Below are 8556 nucleotides of genomic sequence, written 5' to 3' on the forward strand. Positions count from 1 at the left end.
TTTTTTTTTTAACCCCCCTTTTTCCCCCCCCCCCCCCCCAAGAAGGATTCCCCTTCTCTTAAATCACTGAAAGGACAGTGTGTTCAGGGACTTCAGGCTACTAACACACCAGACTCACCACACTGACTGCCGTCCTGCTGCACATTTCACACAAGATGTGACCAGAAAGAGTTCACCACTGGGTAGAGGACACATTTATTGCAGGGCAGGACTGAGGTTTGGCTGCACAGCTTCACAATGAAGCCTCAGAAATATTTTGAACTTGTGACCTGAAACTGTTTCCTGGTTTTGGCCTGCAGGTCTTTCATTAGGACATTTTTTTGGTTAAAACTCATTGCCTTTCCACTTTCTTTTTCCAGTCTTCTGACCTCACCTAAGCTCTAAAGTTCAGCCATTACCTAAAAGTATTTATGGAAGACCGATGTGTATGCATTAGGGATGAAACGGTATGAAAATTTCATATCACAATTATAGTGACCAAATTTATCACGGTTATCAGTATTATCACGGTAAAAATGTGCCAGAAAAATGTACTGATACACACACTGAAACCATTTCAGCAAGTATTATATTGAAAACTACAAATACAATTGCCATTTTGTTTGCATAAAAATATAATATAACAGCAAATACATTTTGTAAACATGTGAAAATCATCTAAGTGTGCATTATCAAGATTTTATATTATATAGGCAATACAATGACCCAGTGGACAATTACATGAAAACAAATAAGTCTTTAGAAGACAGTGACAGTAACTGCAATGAGCCCAAAAAACTGACTAAATACAGAGGAGTCTGTAGAGTTTCTAGATATGCTGGTTGGTTGACTAAACTGCATAACGTGTTATCATGTGCAGTGGACTAATGGAGTCTGCGGACACACGACGCACACAGCAACTGAACAACGTGTTGCGTTTTTACAAGAGCAGCAACACTGAGAGTTTCAGTTTACACACTGTTAGCAAGTCAGAGAGGCAAACCAAAGCTAAAAGTTACCTCACCCTGCATTCACTATTAGGTTATTTTCTGCAATCAAGTTTCCCAAAGCACTCTCATAAAAACTAAAATACGACCGGACTTGTCGGACGTTGCATTCTGCGCATGCTCGCCTGCTTCTGGGAGACGCTGGTGTTTGCCGTGAGATTATAATAGCGCGGTTAACCGTACCCGTTTACCATGGTAATTAAGATGTGTATGGTAATAATAACAGTCAGGAATTTTACCACAGTTTACCGTTAATCGTTTCATCCCTAGTATGCATCATAACATATCACGGCAGTTAATGAGGCCATCCACATGCCTTAAAATTCCTTTAATTCTCCTTTACAGTTAACACAGAACACTGATGACTAGAACCAAAAACTTTTACATCCTGAAACAAGACCTGTTCAAATTTAAAGTTTTCAAGTCAGCTAATTCATTTGTTTTCAAACTGGGGAGGTGCTAAAGGGGGCGTGACAGAAAATGTTTGAGAACCACTGCGCTAATTCATTGCATAGTAAAAGTGCATATTGCATCTGCAATTAAAATGTATTAATGAAATGCACAGTGATATTTGAACAGTTATTCACAGGAATAAAAAAAATACACCAAACTACAAAACCCAATTCGACACAGGAATGGCAACTACACCACCACAGATAGTAAGCAGGTGAATGCAGTTATTAGCAAGTGTCTGAAATGAGACGCAATCATGCATTAAAAAGAAAATCACTAAGAATCATATTTTGATTATTTAAGGAAACGTTTGCCTTGAAGGCTGAAAACAAAATTAACAGCACATATTTCAATAAATAATACAATTAATCAATATATGTGAAAGACAGAGTTAAAAATATGCACGTGGAAAAAGACATATATTCAAATGTAACCTTCCTGGCAGTATCGTGAGATAAGGACCAAGACTAAGAGTTGACAGTAAAGATAGCAGCTCTGTCAGGTTGTATTTAAGTACAGTGGTGCTTTAAGCTCAAATGCTAACGTCAGCATGCTAACATGTTCACAATGTCAATACTTATGTGTGGATGTTTGGCAGGTAAAATGTTTACCATGTCCATCATATTATTTTACCATATTGACATGCTAACATTTGCTAATAAGCACCAAACAAAGTAAAGCTGTGGGTGATGGGAATGTCATTTGAATGTCAATGTGAAAACATTGACTTCATGGTGTCACTACTGTGAGCAGAGTTCATCCTCTGGGGAACATAAATGGCTGGCTGTACATAATTTCATGACAATCAGTTTGGACCGATGTGGTGGACAGACCGACCAACATCACCGCCCCACCGTTGGCTTGGCTGAAAATCTGCATTTTTCTGCATTTAATCCATTCAAGTATTAGGAGTAGTGGGCAGCCAATGTGCAGCACCTGGGTACGAACTCCAAGTCTAGGCGCCGGTGCACTGGTCAAGGGCACCCAGAGGAAACCACATAAAAACTAAGAAAATGCAAACTCCACAAAGAAATGCCTGTGCTACTGCCTCACTGATGTCTCTCCAAGAAACTTTTGTCTTTAGTATATTTTTATAGTCTCAACACGATAAATCCAACAAATAGGGATAACGGATACACGTTCTCAGTCATTAATGGTGTTCACATGAGACTTGACAGAAGTTGAGAGACAAGTTCAAACCCTATGCTACTACCACCACAGTTTCAAAACGTGAGTGGGTAATTTTACTGATATTTAGTTTCTACAAAGAGACATCCAGATATAAAAAGTGAAACTGGAGACATACTGTTGTCAAATATACACAGTTTACAGATGGTGATAGTGTATGTACAGAACGTGCAGCTTTGCAGAGCAGCGTTACAAGCTTAACTTATCAAAAAACACACAGAGATCGTGACATTCAGTATCAGCTGGAATGTTGTGACAAAAAGTTCCAGTCAGAACAGAAAGCCAAGGAAGCTGTACACTAGATTCAGCCAAATCACTCCTACCAAAATTGTGTGCGTGGTTAGATACCACAAGAAGGGAGAAAATATGTTTTTATTGTTTGGTTGAACATTTAACTTTCAGGCCAGTTTGAATGCAGTGATCAGTTGTGTCAATCTGAGTTTATTTTATTACCTTTTGGACTGAAGTAAACCATAAAAAAAAGCTGCAGTGCAGCTGGACAGACCGACCCTCCATGATAAATCAACATTCAGACAGTAAAACAACCACGGCTCAACAAAAGAGAACACTCATGCCATTAATATTTACTGAATTCACCTGTAACCGATTCAGAGAACAGCTCTAAGGATGGCAATGTTAGTCTGTCTGCTGGTCAGTGGACCACTTTGGTCCAGAATAAAATGTTGAAACAACTATTGGATGCTTTGTCCTGCTTTGTACAGACATTCATGTTCCCCTGAGGATAAATTCTAATAACTTTGGTGAGTTTTTGTCTGGCACCACCAACAGGTCAAAGTTTTCACTTTTTTTATTGAAATAACTTTTTATCTACTTGATTGATTTGCACTAAATTAAAATAGTTCACTCACGGTTCCGAGAGGATGAAGCCTTATAACTCTGGTCACCTGATCCCTTTACATTTCCTCAGTGCTACCTGCAGGTTGACATTTTTGTTTCAGATTGAAATGTTAACATGAAACAACTGTTGAGCTCTTAGATTGCCAATTTCTGGACATTTGATCCACAAAATTCATGTTTTCCTCAGGATGAACTGTAATAGGGAGCCCAAGTCACTCGCTTCCGCCTTAAAAATATGTACGGTAGTCAACGGCGAGACAACTTTTTTTTTTTTTTATCTTGTTTATACTGTGAGAATTTTGTCTGTCAAGAAAGTTGACGTTTGTCATAAAGTTACATTCAGTTTTGTGTGAAAACCGTTTAATGAACTACATCTCTCGTCTCGCACAATATACATCACCAACTTGTTAACATGGTAATGCTAGCTAACGTTCATTGCTTGGTTGTTACTAGCTAGGTAGCTTTGCTATGTGCAATGCAGAAATATACCTCACCTGACGTGTTTAATCCATCGACTCTCGACCCTTTTATCACATCATCCTCTCATGTTATTTGACGTTAGCTTCAGTAACGTTAGCTTCAGTCATTGAGAGAAAAAGTTACTACATCACATACGCGACATTTGGGTTTGTCGTCTTTGTAATTATGCATTTTTAGTCTTATACTTCAATAGTTTTACAAACTGCGACTTTCTTGACTTTTAAATGTATACTTTAAATTGACCAGAATCATATAATTCAGAGCGCAATTCACGGGATCAAAAAGTTAGTTGTCTCTTGCCATTGACTACTGTAGATATTTTTTCCCCCCCGAAGTGAGGTAGCATGGTGGTTCACCAGAAAGGGAGGGACTTAAGCTCTCTATAAATGATCCTCTGATTTTTTTATCTAGCGCCATCATCTGGTCAAAAGTTCCATTTGCCCATTACTTTGGTTTATGACCAATTACCTGCAGAACTAATGACATTGCTAAATAGCTTATGTGAGCATGTTAGGACACTAAAACAAGAGGTTTCAGCCGGTAAACACTACACCTCAGGGCTCGACAATAACGGTGGCCCGATGGCCCGGGGCCAGTAAAACGTAACGTTGGGACAGTTGAACCAGCAACTCACCAAAAACATTAGTATTTAAAAAAAATACTGAAACTCAACACCCTGCAGTTGTTTTGCAGCGCTTGGCGCGCACCGATGTCCAATCCAGAGTTGTAGTAATGTGACGAGAGGTTTTCAAATGTTATTTCTCTAATCTCAATCATGCGGGACCTCTGGGTCGAAAGTGAAACCATGCAGACGGAACTTAAAGCTGCATTCTCTCTAACGGCCAGCAGGGGACAGTTCCATTAGAAATAATGGTAAAATGTGGCTACTTCTCATCTGATTTACTACCTCAGTAAACACTTAAATGAGTTTATAGTCTCAGTTGCTAGTTTCAAGTCTTCTTCAACACAGCATGATGTTCATTTAGTATATTATGGTCCTATACCATGGCAACCTGTTCATCGGGATAGAGGCGACTTGTGTCCGCTGCTCTGTGTACATTTTTCATAAATGCCTGTCAGCAGGAAAGCACGTCATGTTTGTGTCGGTTAGTATGTTTTGTTTTAAAAGTAAATTGTTTTGTTAAAATTATAAAAATTGCAATAAAGTTGAACGTTGAGCCCTGCACCTGCTGAACATCAGCATGTTAGCGTTTAGCTCAAAGCACTGCTATGCCTAAGTACAGCCTCACTTAGCCGCCAGAGCACTGCTATGCCTAAGTACAGCCTCACTTAGCCGCCAGAGCACTGCTATGCCTAAGTACAGCCTCACTTAGCCGCCAGCATAGCTGTAGGTTCTTAGTCTTGTTTTATAACAACCTAGCCTTCAAAAATCCCAGAACTTGTTTAGAGTTAAAAGTTCTGTTCAGGATTTACAGCTTTTTTTTTGCCCCAGCCTCTGTCTTATTTTGAGAGTTTTATCACTTTTTTTCATTTCTTCAGTTTTAGGTCTGAAGGGAGCCTTGAAATTACTGACTGGGAAGAGAAAACCTAGGTGAGCACACATTTTTTGCACTGTAAAACTGTGGTGAGTATCCTTAATGTTTTTTTAAAAAAAGCTTAAAATCCTTTGAAAAACAATTTAATAGGCATAGTGTGAAGAGAAGCTAATCATTTGGTCTCTTTTAGTTGGAAGCAGTTTTGAAAGAATCAAAGAGAGGCGGAGGAGGAAGACCGGGCTTGATAAGACCCGAGGAAAGCATGAAGTGTGAAGGTTTGATATTTACACAGTGATATGCATTTGGCTCTGCTGTACACAGAGCAAAGGGTCATGTTTAGGGTTGAATGTTTTCCCGTTTATCAATTGTTACTTTCCCGGTACTACGCCACTCTATTCCCAGGATTTTTTTCGCCATAAATTAACTTTGATAATATGAAATACAACTGTGGATAATTAACTCTTATTTCCTTCAATACATCATGTGGCTCTATTTTTTGTACAACAATTCAAGTACAAAACACACTGTGATAAGTAGATCCTTTTTAGCATATCTATCAGTTTCACATCTAGGTCCTTTTTTGGGAGCATAAGACTACCTTTATTATGATTACCTGAGGTTTTTGTGCCTCAGTGGCAGGGAAGGCTTAAAAATACCAAAATGATCTTTTAAGTGGAGATGATCTTTAAGCAGAAATGCCAAATATTTAGTGATTCCTACTTCTAAAATGGGAGAATTTCATGCTTTTGCTTGTCTTTACATCATAGTGAATGATATTTGATATCACCTTTAGCTATGGGAATCTATGATGAGCATCTTTTTTTATGCTTTATGGTGATGATGTAATGACAATTAATCCATAAAATAAATCAGTAGATTCATTCACTCATTCATTCATCAGTAGATTATTTATCCAAAGTAGTCGTTGTTCTCGTACAGACTTCACTCAGTAAAAACTGACCGACTATTAACTTACCTTACAAAACACGGTGGATAGTTGACACACGGACCAGGTAAAGCAACAGTGAACACACAGGGTGCAGATGTTGGTTTCAGTTGTTTTATAGGCTAACGTTACGTCATTAATAAGCCGACGTGCAGCTCACCTGCTGCCGTGATAACGTATCGCGGGTGGAAATATACGGAAAAAAGTTCTCTGTCCTAGGCGACTTTATAAAATGTACTGCTGATGGAGAAAATGAAGCAGACGGGGGAAAAGAGACAGAGAGACGGGGCAAGCCAGGGTGTTTACCTAATGAGTGTGTCAGTGTCGGCCCAACCCTATGAACGTGACTGAAATGTTCGGGTTCCTCCAGTAGCTACCCACGGCAGTGATACGTGGTAACACTGTCTTGGATCAGGGCTGCAGTCAAACCAGAAACCAACACTGGGCTGTAACTCTGACCAACTCTCCGAAATATGTCTGCTTTATCACGGACTGCTGTTAAAGGAGCCAAATTTTCTTCCCTTTTTGAGTAAACGTAATCACAATGATGGCTTCCGCAAAAATGTTTCCATGCTCTCTAAGTGAACTGATGGTTTAAGGTTTTCTGTTGCTCAGTCGGAAGGGCTCCAGGAGAAGAAGAAGCCACAGCAGCTGGGAACGGTTGGAAACCTCCGTCAACTGAAGGTTCAGTTCATCCAAATTACAAAAAATAATAAATTTGGGTTTGGGTTTTATTTGTCCAGTTTCTGAGATACATGTCTCAGATTTCTGCCTCGGCTCTAATAAAATGAAGGTTGATGTCAGATTTAAAAATGTATTTTTAAAGAGTAACTACTCAGAAGCCTGCTCGGGCTACCAACTATCCTTTTCCATACCTCATGCAGCATCAGATGTTGTGAGGTTCAGCAGATTTTAAGAGTAACTTAACGCGACTTGATTCTCACCTCGGCCACACTTCTGTCCACACGAGCCACATCCAGCAATATGGCTGATGTCAAGTTAGTCTTAATTATGGAGGAAAAGTCTCTTGAACCTGTCCACACCCAACATCAGAGCTGCGGTCAGGTATTGTCTGATGTACTTGTTTAACTAGGTTACATAAATGTGACATGATTTTCAACACATGGTAGACGATGTGAAACGGTGGTAGTTTGGTTCGGTTTAGGCAACAAAACTACTTGGTTAGGAAAAGATTGTGGTTCAGGTTAAAATAAGTAAGGAATCTACAAAACGTTATTTAACTTTAAAAATTTAACTCAAACCCCCCCCACAAGACTCGAACCTCATTCTCCTTAGTGAAAGTTCTGAGTTTACTTGACCAAGGCATCCACCCCAGCACCCCCTTACACGGATTTTGTCGCTCTTAATACTACGTCTTCAGCGGCTAGAGGTCACGGCCTAACAAAATGTGTTAATATAGGTTGTAATAAACTGCTGCATAATTTACCTATACAGCAGTTTTCCTGGTGAGGACGGGCTGGAATAATAGTGGAAAATTAGTGCGCATTGTCAATGAAACTGGAAGTCACACAGGGTTTTAAGTAAGTAAGTGAATTAGAGACAGAGCACATATTTGCCAGATGGAAGTGTAATGTGACCGTATCATAACTATCTGGCATTTTGAGGGAATCATCTAATAGCTGCACTCACAATGAAGAAACATCTGCAGGCAGCCTCGTCAGCGAGCTGCTGGTGAACAATGTTAACGCTCCCCCTTTTGAGTTTTGGGAAGGTGCTGAAAGAGTCAGTCACCATAATCTTTTCTAAATGTTAACATGTTTCTCCTAAATGACAGCAGCTCTGAATTAACACAATTACTGGCTAACTTTAAATATATACATTTATACTGTAAAAAACATCGCAGCTGAATGACATCTGACAAAGAGACAGAACCCAAAGTATGTTTCTGTTTCATTCATTAATAAAACTTCCATCTGAAACAACATGTACAGGTGCTGGTCATATAATTAGAATATCATCAAAAAGTTGATTTATTTCAGTAATTCCATTCAAAAAGTGAAACTTTTATAATGTATACATTCATTCCACACAGACTGATATATTTCAAGTGTTCATTCCTTTTAATTTTGATGATTATAACTGACAACTAATGAAAACCCCAAAATCAGTATCTCAGAAAATTAGAATA

General features: G+C 39.0%; 1 protein-coding gene across 1 annotated transcript in view; it reads right to left on the minus strand.

Moving 5' to 3' along the window:
- The window catches only part of frzb (frizzled related protein), a 30895-nt gene that overhangs the window by 12957 nt on the left and 9382 nt on the right, over positions 1 to 8556 (minus strand). The window lies entirely within an intron of this gene.

Source organism: Micropterus dolomieu, linkage group LG07 (genome assembly GCF_021292245.1).
Source record: "Micropterus dolomieu isolate WLL.071019.BEF.003 ecotype Adirondacks linkage group LG07, ASM2129224v1, whole genome shotgun sequence".
NCBI lineage: Eukaryota > Metazoa > Chordata > Actinopteri > Centrarchiformes > Centrarchidae > Micropterus > Micropterus dolomieu.